Genomic DNA, 16,714 nt, shown 5'->3' with positions numbered 1-16,714 from the left:
GAAAGGGTGGAGGGCTCCTTCCAGGGTGGTGTAAAATCCTTTTTAGGATGGTTTCCTCTTGGGGGTGGGGTGGGGGACCTCTTCCCTGCCTACCTGCCTTCTATTACCCTTCATCGATATCACAAACTAGGCGGCTTAAACACCATTTATTTCACATGGTTCTGGAGTCTGGAAAGTCCGCACGATAAAGGTGCCCTCATATTTGGTGTCTGAGGAGAACTCATTTTCTGGTTCATAGATGGTCGTCTTCTCTATGTGTCCCCACATGGGGGAAGAGATGAGGGGACTCCCTGGGGCCTCTTTTATAAGGGCACTAATCCCATTCACGAGAGCTCTACCCTCCAGTCCTAATCACCTGCCAAAGGCCCCACCTCCTATCTTGGGGGTGGGGGGGGGATGTCCAGAATTTCAACATATGAATCGTGTTGTACCCGAGTTTTCGCATCCGAGAGACCACCAAGGAGCCAAGACCACCAAGGAGCCAACATGGATGCAATCTCACGAAGGTTTATTTAACAAGCTTAAGCTTGGGCCCAAGTATACCCAACACAGCGGAGTATAAGGCAGGGGTATTTATGGGTTCCTGTTGCTAAAGTGGGGTGGGGCTTCCTGTTACTAAAGCAGGGTGGGGGTCCTTAGAACTAAAGTAAAGTTGGGGAAAGTTCGGCCCTTGAGCACAGGGGTCTGAGATGGCTGTACTTATGCTAAGGCTAAACCTGAGGTGGGATGGCCTTGATTTTTCTCCGCCTCCACAAATTGCAGAGGACACAACATTCAGTCCACAACATGAGATTTGAGAGGAGACTGATTAAAGTTTGGTCAAAGAGAGACCGGCAGTTTTAAGAATATTTGGGCAAGAGCAGAAAAGATTATTGGGATTCTTTGAGGCAAAACGAAGCCTATTTAGAGCCCACGTTGGCAGTTACTCGGATTCCAGCCTTGCACTGCCCGCAGCTATGTTACAATTCTGCAAACCTGGGGATGAGTGATCGCAAGGCAAAGTACGTGTTTTCATTACACATGCAAATATATTCTGTCTGGGGATGTTTGGGATTGACCTCCCTCCCTTCCACGAAAAAGCCCACTTTGCTGTTCATTTATAAATTCATTTCAACACATCTTTATTCCATATAAATTTGTGCTCCTTTGATTTCTCCTTCGAACTAGTTAACATCCTACCAACACCTTCATTAACAATGAATTGAATAAATATTTAATACACGTTCATGTTATATCTGCATGGAAGTTCTGATTTTAGCCTTGTTAAAAAATCATCCTGTAACAAGGTCAGGCCTCCCAGTTCCAATAAGAGGACTAGAAAACTCTACCCTTCCATTCAAAGAATTGCCAAATTAAACATAAAAATAATCCCCTCAAGAGAATAAATTCACAGGCTATAAGGCACCTGGTTCCACACAGGTTAAGGAGGTGGAGGTAAATAAACTGTGACTTTTAAAGGTCTACACCCTCAGTGAAAGAGTGGATCAGAATGAAATGTGTCCACCAAATCAGGAAGATGTCAAGGAAGTTTGTCTCTGTTCTGGACTCAAAAAACACAGTCCCAGCTAAAGATGAGTTTACTATAAAAAATTGTTTAAAAAGCATGAGAAATCATTCCACCACGAGTGACAGTCAGTGAACACAAGTACCAGAAGTTGAAATAACTAAAAAGACAAACTGAAGCAGAAGAAAATAATTATCTCTGAAATTATTAACAATATTTTTAAATAGTCAAAACTAAATAAAACAAGACCCTATTTTTTAAAAACAGGCAGACTGAGGAGAAAATTTGAGAAAGAATTAAATAGAAATTTTAGAAGTGAAAAAAATTATTGAAATTAAGAAGAAACTCATACAACTGATGCATGAAAAAAACTCATTAAATAAAATTAAAGAGATAATGATCAGGCCAAAAGACAGATGTGGAAAAAATGAGCCAAAATACCACAGAGAGATAAAGAGAGATAATGATAAATACAGAGAGATAAAGAGAAGAGATTATGACCAAAAATGAAGAGACATAGAAGACAGTGTGAGAAGGCTAACCATAGCTGGAGCAGAAATTCTAGGAGAAAAGAATGAAAAGAGAGGAATTTGAAGAGAGAGATGGCAGAAAAATGTCTAGTCATGGTAAAAGACATAAATCCCCAAACTCAAGGATCACTATGATCTGGAAATCAGGAAAAATAAAAATAGACCCACTGTCACAAACACCTTAGTGAAACTGAAAAACACCAAACACACAAAGTCTTTTGAGATTTGAGATCCCAGAGAGAAAATACCTGTAACTCACAAAGAAAGAGCAATAAACTGATGGCTGGCTTTATGACAGCAATACTAGAATGGTGGGGAGATGAGAGAATACTGTCCTCTGATTGCAGAAGGAGAATGTGTCACTGTGGACATCAGTACCCAACTCATTCAAGAGAGAAGAAAAAAATTAAAACATTTTCATATAAACAAAATGAGAATTTATCTCTCACTGTTAGTTACTGAAAGAATTACTGAAGGATGTACTTCAGGAAGAAGGAAAAGGAACTTGAAAGGAATGACATGCAAGAAAGAATGGTGAGGTGCACCTGGGTGGCTCAGTGGGTTAAGCCTCTGCCTTCGGCTCAGGTCATGATCTCAGGGTCCTGGGATCCAGTCCTGCATTGGGCTCTCTGCTTAGAGGGAGCCTGCTTCCCCACCCCACCCCCCGCCTGCCTCTCTGCCTACTTGTGATCTCTCTCTCTGTCAAATAAATAAAGAAAAAAAAAGAAAGAAAGAAAGAATGGTGAGCAAAGAAATTGAAAAACATGGAGCAATGTAAAACATGCTCATAAAACGTGCTCATAAACAAGGAGCATGTAAAAACATGCTCATAAAAAACAATAATGGCTAATTTGGGCAAAAAAAAAAAAATACCCCACTATAAAACAGTAGTTGTATAACTACCGTTCCATAAAATATGGAAGAGGGAGATGATTGAAATCAAAGCATTTGAGCTCTTCCTTACAGAAGGAAGATTAATTACAGAGGAATTTTAGACTTCCATCAAATATACCAGGTTTAGTTTTTAAAGGGTTCGCTGAGACAATAGAAAAGGAATGTTTAACTCTGAGAAAGGTGGAGTGGCACAAAAGGGAAATAATAAGGAACCCCTAATCGGATGCTCTCCCACACATTAATGCTCTCCCAAATGAGGCCCCAGCCTCCCATGGCGGCTGTTCCTCACGCAGGAGGGACAGAGACAGAGACCCACACCTCCATTGCAGCCATGCCCAAGAATAGAGGTGGAAAGAGGTGCAGAGATAAGAATGAGAATGAGCCCGAAATAAGAGAACTAAGTTCAAGGACAATGGGCCAGTACGCCCACGTGACCTAAAGGCTGGGAAATGGGCAATTGGAAGCAATATGTTTGGACGGTCAGAAGAAATTGAGAAAGAAAGGTTAGGATAAGAACTTTGGACATTTTATCGGTGAGTTTACAAGACTCCTTGACAGCAAAGTTACATATTTCACATTGTCCTGCTGATAAAGCCGGAGCGATGAAGTTCCAGGACAAGCTACCGTCAAAGGCAAGTTATGTGTGTTCACGGAGATGGTGTCAAAATCTGTTTGATGACGGGGATGATGGTGAAGTCGCTGAGCATATCCAAACTGAACTCAACATTTTACATTCTGATCTTTCTGAGGGTTAGAATTTGGACCATAGCCACAATCCTTGAAGAAGTCTAAAACATAGCTAGAGTGAGTGGTTTGGTTTGTTCAACAGATGGATGTATTAAAGTATTCCGTTTCTTTTAAAATTGATGATACTAAATTACCTTCAGTCAGATGTGAAACTCACTTTGTTCTTTTTATTGTAATGGCATTTATTTGGGACAAAAACCCCACAACATCTGTTGCTTAGAAAAAAAAAGAAAAAAAATATTGCCAGTTTCCCTGCTGCGGTCGCTTCACCTCGAGTATGTGGATGTTTTGAAGAAATTCTATGCCACGTAATTATCATGGATTATGTGTAAACCTCTAGTTTTGACTACTCTGTGCACTGCTTGGAGTCCTCCTGAATCCTCTATTTACTTTGATGTCTTCTTGCGACTTTGTTAAGATTTAAAGGAGGTAGAAATCTGCATTTGATATCTCAATGCATGGTTCTTTCCTTCATAGTTTAGTAGCTTGAGATTTTTCTTTTTTCTACTAATATTGATATCACACATATTCTTTGCATGTCTTATGTTGCCATCATAAAGAAGTCAACAAAAGTTCTTTCCAAAACCAGTTTTGAGAAATTGAGTTTGAATTTGTTAGTTTTGTAGTTGCAGAAATTGAACACTAGAGGGCACCCAATCATCAAAAATATGTATTGGGGGTGTGTGTGTGTGTGTGTGTGTGTGTGTGTGTGTGTGTGTGTGTATGTTTTACTTGCCATGAATGAAAAATCTCAAAAAAGAAGCTACCTTTCTAACCTTTTATTAAATATGAAGTTTTAAAATTCCTTTGGAAATAATTCCAAAATTATAAAATATTGCAAAAATAAAAATAGTAGGGGCGCCTGGTTGGCTCAGTGGATTAAAGCCTCTGCCTTAGGCTCAGGTCATGATCTCAGGGTGCCAGATGGAGCCCCCACATCGGCTCTCTGCTCAGAAGGGAGCCTGCTTCCCCTCTCTCTCTCTCTCTGCCTGCTTCTCTGCCTACTTGTGATCTGTCAAATAAATAAATAGAATCTTTTTTTTAAATTTTTAAAAATAGTATCCAAAACATAATTAGATCCTTCACCCTGATTTACCTATTGTTAACATTTTATACCATTCACTTTTGTTTCTTTTTAAAGAGATTTTTTTAAAAAATTGTAATTCCATTATAGTTAACATACTGTGTTATATTAATTTCAGGTGTACTATATGATTCAACAATTCTATTCATTCCTTGGTACTCATCCTGATAAGTATACTCTATTTAATCTCCACCCCTATTTCATCCACCCCCCTGCCACTTCCCCTCTGGGGTAGCCATCAGTTTGTTCTCTGTACTTGAGTCGGTTTCTTGGTTTGTCTCTCTTTTTCCCCCTTTGCTTGTTTGTTTTGTTTCTTAAATTCTACATATGAGTGACAGCAAATGGTATTTGTCTTTCTCTGACTGAGTTGTTTTGCTTAGCATTTTTATACTTTCTAGATCTATCCATGTTGTTGTAAGTGGGAATATTCCATTGTATTCTGTATACCACATCTTCTTTATCCATTCATCTATCAATGGACGCTTGAGCTGCTTCCATAATTTGGCTATTGTATATAATGCTGTTAACAACATCGGGATGCAGGTATTCCTTTGAATTAATATTTTTGTATTCTTTAGGTAAATACTTAGTAGTGCAAATGCTGGACCATAAGGTAGTTCTACTTTTAACTTTTTGAGGAACTTCTGTACTGTTTCCCACAGTGGCTGCACCAGTTTGCATTCCCATCAACAGTGCAAGAGGGTTCCTTTCTCTCCACAACCTCACCAACATTTATTGTTTCTTGTATACCATTCACGTTTATCATTCCCTCTATCCCTTTCTTTCTAATAAATCTATGTATGTATGTGTAGTTATTTTCCTGAACCATTTGCAGATAAGTTACATACATCATGAATCTTACCATAAGTGTTTTAGTGTGTATTTCCTAATAACGGGAATATTCAAAAGAATCTCTTTTGATGGAATTTACAAAATATTTGTAGAGTATAAGAGATTAAAATAAAAATGTATTTTTCCAAAAGCCTCATACAGTGTAAGATACAGTTCTGTGTGCTTTATGTACACTTAAATTATGTCTTAGAGAGGAAAATAATTTCAAACTAACTTCTACAAAATAAGTTTTTCTCAAATTTTTCCTAAGCTGGAAGAGGACAAAGGAACTACAACTTAATGAAAAGATGGTCTCCAATTTCTTTTCTAAGACTTTATTTATTTGTCAGAGACAGAGGGAGAGAGAGAGAACAAGCAGGGGAGCGGGAGGCAGAGGGAGAAGCAAGCTCCTTGCTGAGTAAGGAGCTCGATGAAATGAGGGACCCAATCCCAGGGCCCTGACCTAAAGGCAGGCACTTAACTGACTGAGCCACCCAGGTATCCCTCCAATTTCTGAAATAAAAGAGCCACAGGTAAAATATTATAATGAAGAAAATGTCATGGCGCTAAGGTATATTTTACCCTTAAAAAGTCCCAGAAAGCTAAAGTCCCAATCAATCCAACAGAAGGTAGAAATGGAAGTTAAAACTAAGCAAAATAAAATGACGATGATGATGATGATAAGACAAGTTAAAACATGATCAAAATCCAAGTATATGCTATTTAAAAAGACACAAAAAATGACATAGAAAGATTAAACACAAAAGGATAGAGAAATATACTGTACAAATAATATCCAAAAGAAAGGTGAATATATATTTATACACAAAATAAAATAGATTAAGTCAAAAAGCATTATTAGGATGGATACTACATAATGAAAAAAAAACGATCAAAAAAGATATTTCTGAACTAAAATACACCTAACAGGGGCACCTAGGTGGCTTAGTCGGTTAAGCATCTGCCTTCAGCTCAGGTCATGATCCTGGAGTGCCAGGACTGGGCCCTGCATTGGCGTTGCTGATGCTCAGCAGGGAGCCTGCTTCTCCCTTTTAATCTGCCTGCCACTTCCCTGCTGTGCTCTTTGTCTCTCTGTCAAATAAATGGATGAAATCTTTAAAGAACAAAATAAAATATGCCTAACATATCCTCAAAATATTTAGAGTAAATATATATGGAAATATTAGAAATTGATAAACCATAAACTTTTACCAAGAAGTTAAAAAATTAATAAAAATATATATTTGAGCAACATAATTAACAATTTGACGAAAGGAACAACCATGGGACTGGCACCAAAAACTAGAGAAAACACGTTGTTACGTTCAGTCCTATATAGCACATTATAACAGGTAACCACATAGGGATACTGGCTAGGAATGTAAACTAGAATGGAAGGAAATTTGTTAATGTCTGACTGTATATATTCTTTGACCCGAAGTTCTCACTTCTAAGAATTTATCTCAAAAATATATTTGCACATCTGAAGTCTGGGAAGATGGCCAAGTAGGAGGACCCTAAGCTCACCTCTTCCCAAGGATACAACTAGATAACACTCACATCATGTAAATAACCCAGAAAATGAGCTGAAGACTGACAAAACAGACTCTGCAACTAAAGACAGAGAACAGGCCACATCGAAGAAAGTAAGAAGGGTGAAGATGTGGTTTGGGAGCAAAAGGGACCATGGCCATTCATGGCTGAGAGAGAGCCAGGTCTCAGAGAAGAATGAGAAACAGACTATCACAACAGGGAGCCTGCACAGGGAAGACAAATCCCCATAACATCAGGCTTGGAAGGCAAGAAGGGCTGAAATTCAGGAGTTCTTGCAACCAGCAGAACTTAAAGCCTGGAATTTTAAAAATTCGTGGACAACGGGAGAGCCTAGAGAGCATGAGGAAGCTGAGTCCCCACCCTTAAAGAGATAGCTCCATGGCCAGCAGAAAAACAGCATAGAAGGAGCAATCTGAAAAACACATGTGGCAAATGAGACAGAGAATGATTTACTCGTGTCAGAGCATGGCCCTGAGAAGCAGTGGTCACGGGAAGACCCCTCTGGGAACAAAGAAACTGGCAGGTGCCATTTCCCTCCCTTGTCGCTCAGCATGAGGACAAGGCCACCTGTGGGAACCAGTGCAGTGTGGACACTTGCTGCCTAACTTGCTTACACCAAGCCCTGCCCCCTGCACTTTGGCAGAGTCACTTTTACGAGTCAGGCCTTAGTCCCAGCACTGCAGCAACCCCCAGCCCCGCTCCCAGAAGACGGGCACAAACCTCACCAGCACTGTGTCTTCAGACCTCCCTTTTGCAGGGTCTCTGTTCTGGCAGCAATGGTGGAGGTCTCATTTCACAGGCAGACTAGTGCATACCTTCTTAAAAGGTGCCCCACCCAGCAGGGACCAAACACTGCCCACAACAGGCAAAGACAGCCTCTGCAGATGGCTGGCCTAAAGGAAAAAGAGGCCAGGCCTCAAGAGCAGAGCTCACACAACAAACATGGGAGATGCTCCCTGAAGTGGCAGGTCCCGGGGAACAGATGACACGGCACTACAGGACACTATAGGACCTTTTCTTCACAATGCCATTACCTTAAAGAACAAGAGACATAACTAACTTTCCTAACACAGAGAAAGAGACACAGAGAGTAGAGAAAATGAGGAGACAGGAATATGACCCAAATAAAAGAACAGGACCAAGCCACAGCAAGACACATAAGTGAAACAGGTATAAGTAATATGCCCCATAGAGAATTCAAAGTAATGATCACAAAGATACTCACAGGACTTGAGAAAAGAGTGGACATCAGCGAGATCCTTAACAAAGAGATAAAAAAGAACCAGGGCGCCTGGGTGGCTCAGTGGTTGGGCCTCTGCCTTCGACTCGGGTTGTGATCTCAGGGTCCTGGGATTGAGCCTGTGTTGGGCTCTCTGCTCAGGGGGCAGCCTGCTTCCCCCTCTCTCTGCCTGCTTGTGATCTCTCTCTTTCTGTGTCAAAAAAAAAAAAAAAAAGATAAAAAAGAACCAATCAATGATGAAGAACACAACAAATGAAATTTAAAAATACACCTGAGGGAATGATAGCAGGCTAAAGGAAGCAGAGGAATGAATTAATGACCTGGAAGACAGAGTGATGGAACGTAACCAAGCTGAGCAAATGAGAGAAAAAATAAATCATGCAAATTGAGCATAGTCCTAGGAAACTCCGTGACTCCATCAAACATAATAACACTCCCATTATGGGCATCTCAAAAGAAGAGAAAGAGAGAAAAGAGGGAAGAAAATTTATTTGAAAAAAAATAATAGCTAAAAACTTCCCTAACCTGGGGAAGGAAACAGATATCCAGATCCAGGAGACAACAAAGATTCCCCCTGGAAAAATCAACCCAAGAAGATCTACATCAACACATAGCAATTAAAATGGCAAAAAGTAGCAATAAAGAAAAAAAATTTAAAGCAACTAGAGAAAATAAGGTAGTTACATACAAGGGGGAAACCCCATAACATTATCAGAGAATTTTTCAGCAGAAATTTTGCAACTAGAAAAAAGTGGCTTGATCTATTCAAAGCACTGGAAGGAAAAAAAGAACCATAGCCATCTGGCAAACCTATCATTCTGAATATAAGGAGAGGTAAAGAGTTTCTCACACAAACAAAAACTGAAAGAGTTAATTAATGACCACTAAACCAGCCCTATGAGAAATATTAATACTCTTTGAGTAGAAAAGAGAGACATAAGTGAAAGCAGGAAAAGAAAAATAAAAACACATTAAAAATAAGTATTTCATTAAAGTCAAGGAATTCATAAAATAAAAGAATGTAAAATATGACATCAGATACCTAAAACATGGGAGGGAAGAGGAGTAAAGAATGGATTCAAAGTTAAGTAACCATCTACTTACTATAGACTATTATATGCAGATGTTATATACAAACCTAATGGTAACCTCTGTTCAAAAAAACCAGGAACAGATATGCAAACAATAAAGAGAAAGGAATCCAAGTATATCACTAAAGAAAGCCAACAAACCACAAAAGAAAGCAAGAGAAGTATCAGAGAAAAACTACAAAACAACCACAAAGCAAATTACAAAATGGTAATAAATACACATCTATTATAATTACTTTGAGGGGTGCCTGGGTGGCTCAGTGGGTTAAAGTCTCTGCCTTCGGCTCAGGTCATGATCCCAGGGTCCTGGGATCAAGCCCCGCATCAGGCTCTTTGCTCAGCGGGGAGCCTGCTTCCCTTCCTCTCTCTCTGCCTGCCTCTCTGCCTACTTGTGATCTCTGTCTGTCAAATAAATAAATAAAATCTTTTAAAAAAATAATAATAATTACTTTGAATGAAAATAGAATAAATGCTCCAACCAAAAGACATAGGATGAGAGAGTGGATTAAAAAAATAAGACCCATCTATATGCTGCCTCAAGAGGCTCACTTCAGACATCAAGACACGTGCAGATTGAATGTGAGAGGATAGAGAAACATGCAATGTTTCATGCATGACATCCAGCATGCAAATGGATGTCAAAAGAAAGCCAGAGTAGCAATACTTCTATGGTACAAAATAAACTTTAAAACAAAGACTATAACAAGAGACAAGGAAGGACACTATATAATATTACAGAGGACAATCCAAAAGAAGACATAACAATTGTAAATACTTACACACCCAACATAGGAGCACCCAAATACATAAAGCAGCTAATAACAAATATAAAGGAACTAACTGATAGTGGCACAATAATAACTGGGGACTTTGACATGCTACTTACATCAATGGACAGATCATCCAAATAGAAAATCAGTGGGAGTGGCTGTGAATGACACACTGGATCAGATAGATTTAACGGATATATTCAGAACATTCCACCCTAAAACAGCAGAGCATATATTCTTTTCAACTGCACATGAGACAGCCTCCAGAACAGATCACATATTAGGCCACAAAACAAACCTCAACAAATTAAAAAAGATCAAAGTCGTACCGTGCACCTTCTGACCACAACAGTATGGAACTAGAATCAAGCACAAGAAAAAATCTAGAAAGAGGAAAAATACATGGAGGTTAAGTAACATGCTACTAAACTATGAGTAGGTCAACCAAGAAATCAAAGAAATTTAAAAAATACATGGAAACAAAAAAAAATGAAAACACATAATTTCAAAGTCTTTGGGATGCAGCAAAAGTGGTTCTAGGAGGGAAGTTTATAACAACACAAGCCTGCTTCAAGAAGCAAGAAAAATCTCAAACAACCTAATTTTACACCTCAAGGAACTAGAAAAAGAGGAGCAACAAAACCCTAAACCAGCAGAAGGAAGGAAATAATAAAGATTAGAACAGAAATAAATGATAGAGAAATTAAGAAAACAAACAGATCAATGAAACAAAAAAAATTAGCAAAATCGATAAACCTCTAGTCAGACTCATAAAAAAGGAGAGATAGAGAGAACCAAAAAAGCAAAATCACAAATGAAATAAAAAAACATTACAGACATATAAACAATTGTAACAGAATGTTATGAAAAATTATATGTCAACAAATTGGACAACCTAGCGGAAAATGGATAAATACATAGACATATAACCTACCAAAACTGAAGGAAGAAGAAATAGAAAATTTGAACAGACTGGTTACCAGCAATGAAACTGAATCAGTAATATAAAGAAACGCCTAACCAACAGAAGTCCAGGACCAGACAGCTTCACAGGCAAATTCCACGAAATTTAAAGAGTTAATACCTATTCTTCTCAAACTATTCCAAAAAATAGAAAAGGAAGGAAAGCTTCCAAATTCATTCTATGAGGCCAGTGTTCCCCGATACAAAAACCAGATAAAGAGACCACACCCACAAACATACACGCACGCACACACACACGCAAGAACTACAGACCAATATCTCTGATGAACATAGATGCAAAAATCCTCAACAAAATAGTAACAAATTGAATCCAATAATACATTTTTAAAAATCATTCAGCACTATCAAGCGGGATTTTTTTCCCCAGGATGCAATTGTGGTTCAATGTTCAGAAATCAATGTGATACTTCACATCAATAAGAGAAAGGACAAAATCCAAACGATCATTTCAATAGATGCAGAAGAAGCACTTGACAAAGTACAACATCCATTCATGACAAAAGTCCTCAACAAAGCAGGTCTAGAGGGAATTTGCATCAACATAACAAAAAACCCCCACAGTGATCATCATACTTAATGGGGAAAAACAGAGCTTTTCCCCTAAGGTCAGGAGCAAGACAAGGATGTCCACTTTCACTACATTTTTTCAACAAAGCACTGGAAGTCCTAGCCTCAACAATCAGACAACAAAAAGAAATAAAAGGCATTCAAATTGGAAAGGAAGTCTTAAAATTTAAACTATTTGCCAATGACATTATACTATATAGAGAAAACCCAAAAGACTCCATGAAAAAACTAGTAAAACCAATAAATGAATTCAGTAAAGTCACAGGATACAAAATCAACATACAAAAATCTGTTGCATTCCTATATGCTAATAATGAATCAGCAGAGAGTGAAACTAAGCAAGCAATCTCATTTACTATTGCACCCAAAACAATAAACTACCCAGGAACAAACTTAACCAACATGAAAGACCTGTACTTTGGAAACTATAAAACACAGATGAAAGAAATTGAAGATGACACAAAGAAATGGAAAGACATTCCTTGTTCATGGATTAGAAGAACAAACATTGTCATAGTGTCTATGCTACCCAAAGCAACCTACAGATTTAATGCAATCCCTACCAAAATACCAAAAGCATTTTCACACAACCAGAACAAACAATCCTAAAATTTGTATGGAACCACAAATGACCCTGAATAGCCAAAGCAATCTTAAAAAAGAGAAACAAAACAACAAAACTGGTAGTACCACAATTCCAGACTTTGAGTATATTGCAAAACTGTACTAATCAAAACAGTATGGTACTGGCACAAAAATGGACAGACACATGGGGCGCCTGGGTGGCTTAGTTGGTTAAGCGTCTGCCTTCAGCTCAGGTCATGATTCCAGAGTCCTGGGATGGAGCTCCATGTCAGGCTCCTGCCCAGTGGGGAGCCTGCTTCTCCCTCTCCCTTTGCCTGCTTCTCCCCTACTTGTGCATGCTCTCTCTTTTCTGTCAAATAAATAAATAAAATCTTTAAAGAAGAAGAAGAAGAAGAAGAAGAAGACATAGATCAGTGGAACATAAAGAAAATCCAGAAATAGGGATACCTGGGTGTGTCAGTCAGTTAAGCATCTGCTTTTGGTTCCAGTCATGATGCCAGAATCCTGGGATCAAGTCCCACATTGGGCTCCTTGCTCAGCGGTGAGCCTACTTCTCCCTCTGCCTGACACTCCCCCTGCTTGTTCTCTCTCTCTCTCTCTCTGACAAATAAATGAATAAAACCTTTAAAAAAAAGAAAACTCAGAGATTAACCCACAATTATATGGTCAACTGATCTTCAAAAGAGGAGGAAAGAATATACAAGGAGAAAAAGTCTCTTCAACAAATGGTGTTGGGAAACTAGACAGCCACATGCAGAAGAATGAAACTGGACCACTTTCTTACACCACACACAAAAATAAACTCAAAATAGATTAAAGATGTAAATATCAGGCCTGAAACCAAAAAAACTCTAGAAGAGAGCACCGGCAGTAATTTCTCTGACAGTGGCTATAGCAACGTTTTTCTAGATATGTCTCCTGAGTCAAGGGAAAGAACAGCAAAAGTAAACATCAAAATAAAAAGCTTCTGAACAATGAAGGAAACAGTCAACAAAACTTAAAGGTAACCTACTGAATGGGAAAAGATCCTTGCAAATAATACACCTAATAAAGGGTTAGTACCCAAAATATATAAAGAACTTATAAAATTCAACACTCAAAATACGAATGATCCAATTTAAAAATGAGCAGAAACCATGAATAGACATTTCTCCAAAGAAGACATGGCCAACCAACACATGAGAAGGTGCTTGACATCACTCATCATCAGGGAAATGCAAATCAAAAGTACAATGAGCTATCACCTCACACCTGTCAGAATGGCTGAAATCAAAGACACAAGAAACAACAAGTGTTGGAAAGGATATGGAGAAAAAGGAATCCTGTTACAGTGTTGATGGAAATGCAAACTGATAAAGCAACTGTAGAAAACACTACGGAGGTTGCTCAAAAAGTTAAAACTAGAACTACCCTATGATCCAGCATTTGCACTACTTTCCCCAGAGAATACAAAAATACTAATTCAAAGGAATACATGCACCCTGTTGTTTTTAGTAGCATTATCTACAGTAGCAAATTATGGAAGCAGCCCAAGTATCCACTGACAGATAAATGGATAAAGAAGCTGTGGTATATAGATACAATGGAGTATTACTCAGCCATAAAAAAGAATGAAATCTTCCCATTTGCAATGACAAGTATAGAGCTAGTGAGCATGAACAACGGGGAGGGCAGAGGAAGAGAGAGAAGCAGACTCCCCACTGAGCAGAGAGTCCTATGCTGAGCAGGGAGCCCAATGTGGGACTTGATCCCAGGACCTAGGATCATGACCTGAGCTAAAAGCAGATGTTTAACCCACTGAGCCACCCAGGTGCCCTCTACTGAGTATTCTTTTTTTTTTTAAGATTTTATTTATTTATTTGACCCAGAGAGCAAGATCACAAGTAGGCAGAGAGGCAGGCAGAGAGGGAGGGGGGAAGCAGGCTCCCTGCTGAGCAGAGAGCCCAATACGGGACTCGATCCCAGGACCCCGAGATCATGACCTGAGCCGAAGGCAGCAGCTTAACCCACTGAGCCGCCCAGGCACCCCGAGTATTCTTAATAAACCAAACTAAGCAAAGGATCTCCAAAAATATTTCACAAAAGAAGATATGCACATAACCAATAAGCATACAAAAGTCATTAGCCATCCTGGAAATGAAAATCAAAGCCACAAATGAGATAACTCTTCATACCCATTAGCATGGCTAGAATAAAAAAGACAGTAGTAACAGAGGATGTTGACATTCTTTGACAAGGGTTGACAAGAAGGTAGAGAACTTAGAATCTTTATACACTGCTGGTATGTAAAGTGGTGCATCTACTTTGGAAAACACTCTAGTGGTCTTCAGAAAAGTTAAAACATAGAGTTACCATTTGACAAGCCGTTCTACCCTTAGGTATACATCCAAGAGAAATGTAAACATATGTCCACGGAAAAGCTTATACACAAATGTATATAGCAACATTATTCGTAAGAGTCAAAGGTGCAAAAAACCTAAAATCTCCATTAAATAATGAGTGGATCCACAAAATTTGGCATATCCTTATAATGAAATATTGTTCAGCCTTAAAAAGGAATGAAGTGCTGATACATGCTACAACATGGGTGAGGCTAGTCACAAAATACCACATAGTCAATGATTCCATTTATATGAGATGTCCATAATAGGCAAATATAGAGACAAAAGAAATTAGTGGTGGCATTAGGCTATGGCATGGGGGATGGCGGGGAATGTTGAGTGGTCAGAGCCCAGAAATATTAGATTTCCTTTTGAGTTATGAAAATCTGACCGTGGTGATCATTGCACAACTCTGAACGGGCTGAAAACGATTTAAGGGCGCACTTTAAATGGGTGAATTGAATGATTTGTGAACTACATATCCAAAAAGCTGTTTTTTAAAAAAAACAAATCCTGAAAAGCAAAGTCAAATGGGACAAGTGAGCCTAATTAAATAAGTTAGTGGCACAATCCCACAGAGAAATTCCAGACGATTTAGAAGCTGGTCATCTGCTGTCGTGAGCTGAGGCGGCGGGGGGAGGGCCCTTCTGCCTCTGCTCTGCACCCAGGCTTCGCGGGCCCGGTGGTCAGCTCGCCGCGAGCTTGGTGCAGAGCGCAGGGATGCGGCCTCCGGCCGGGTCTCCACACTCTGCGCTCCAAGAAAATCTTGCCGTGATTGGGTAAGACCTCCAGTAAACATTCAAGCCTTCGGCCCGTTCACTCTTACTTCCCCGAAGACGAATCATCGTTGGAACAAAAGCCAAGACAATGAGGGCAAGAATCACAAGAATGGCTCCAACAGCTTTGGGCAAAACAGAACTCAACATTTCATAAGGAAAAGAAGAATTTATTCGCTCAAGACTAATGGCGAAAGGATCGGAACTGAGAGTTGGATCAGGTCATAAAGCAACATTACACGCAGAAGAAGTGGCTGACTTTTACAAGGGATTTCTAAGTAAAAATGTTCTGAAGCACATGTATTATAACAGAGACTGGTACAAGCGTAACTTTGCCATCACCTTCTTCATGGGAAAAGTGGCCCTGGAGAGAGCTTGAGACAAGCTTAGACCACAACCAAAGAGGACCAGCACCTGGGAGCCCACCCTGCCCCGCCCACCATCACGGTCAGACCGTTTTTCGGGAGAGGCGGCTGCTTTGGGAATCCGTTTTACAAGGGCTCTAAAAACCTGCAAGTGAACTGAGTCCCATGCCTGCTTCATGGGGGCCCCTTGGCTTATGTCAGCACAGGGTAGACTGGCAGAACGGGCGTCCCGGTGGGCCCCAGACCATGTGACTCTATGCTGACTGTGGATTCCAAGCTGGCCTCGGGTCATGGACATGATGTTAAATAAAACCCAAGCACTGTGAAACCTACATACATACATAATACAGACATACATACAAATAAAGGCTAATAATTCGGCTCTATATCCCTCATGAAATACTGCCTAAGAACAAAAAGAACTTCAAAGATAAATATATATATATTTTTAGAAACTGCTTTCAATAGCCATATTGTTAACAAAATTGTTATTATATTTTGAAATTATTGTATATTTAGTAGGATAAAGTGACTAAGTAATCACATTATTGTTGTTAGGAACCAAGATTTTGAATTTAGGGGGAAAAAAAAGAATGCAAATATAAAATTCAAGAAACTAGTGAAAATCTGTCATCTTAAATTTGAATTGGAAATACCAATATAAAATCATGATGTACTTTCCCTTAAAAATACCTATTTTTTGGTTTTGATCACTAACAATCTTAGTAACAATGAGAACACACTTGCAAAAAAAACTCCCCTAGAGTTAGACTGTAATCTCTAAATACCATATCCTGATAAAAAGAACCAT

The 16,714-nt window shown here is 39.2% G+C and overlaps 1 pseudogene; it reads left to right on the top strand.

Annotated features, from left to right (window-relative positions):
• Positions 1-3,530: 3,530 nt before the first annotated feature.
• LOC123940718 lies at positions 3,531-16,058 on the top strand (annotated as a pseudogene).
• Positions 16,059-16,714: the final 656 nt, after the last annotated feature.

The sequence above is a fragment of the Meles meles genome, chromosome 4 (assembly GCF_922984935.1).
Source record: "Meles meles chromosome 4, mMelMel3.1 paternal haplotype, whole genome shotgun sequence".
Classification (NCBI taxonomy): domain Eukaryota; kingdom Metazoa; phylum Chordata; class Mammalia; order Carnivora; family Mustelidae; genus Meles; species Meles meles.
Note: the sequence above shows the minus strand (reverse complement) of the source record. Positions and strands in the feature narration are given on the sequence as shown.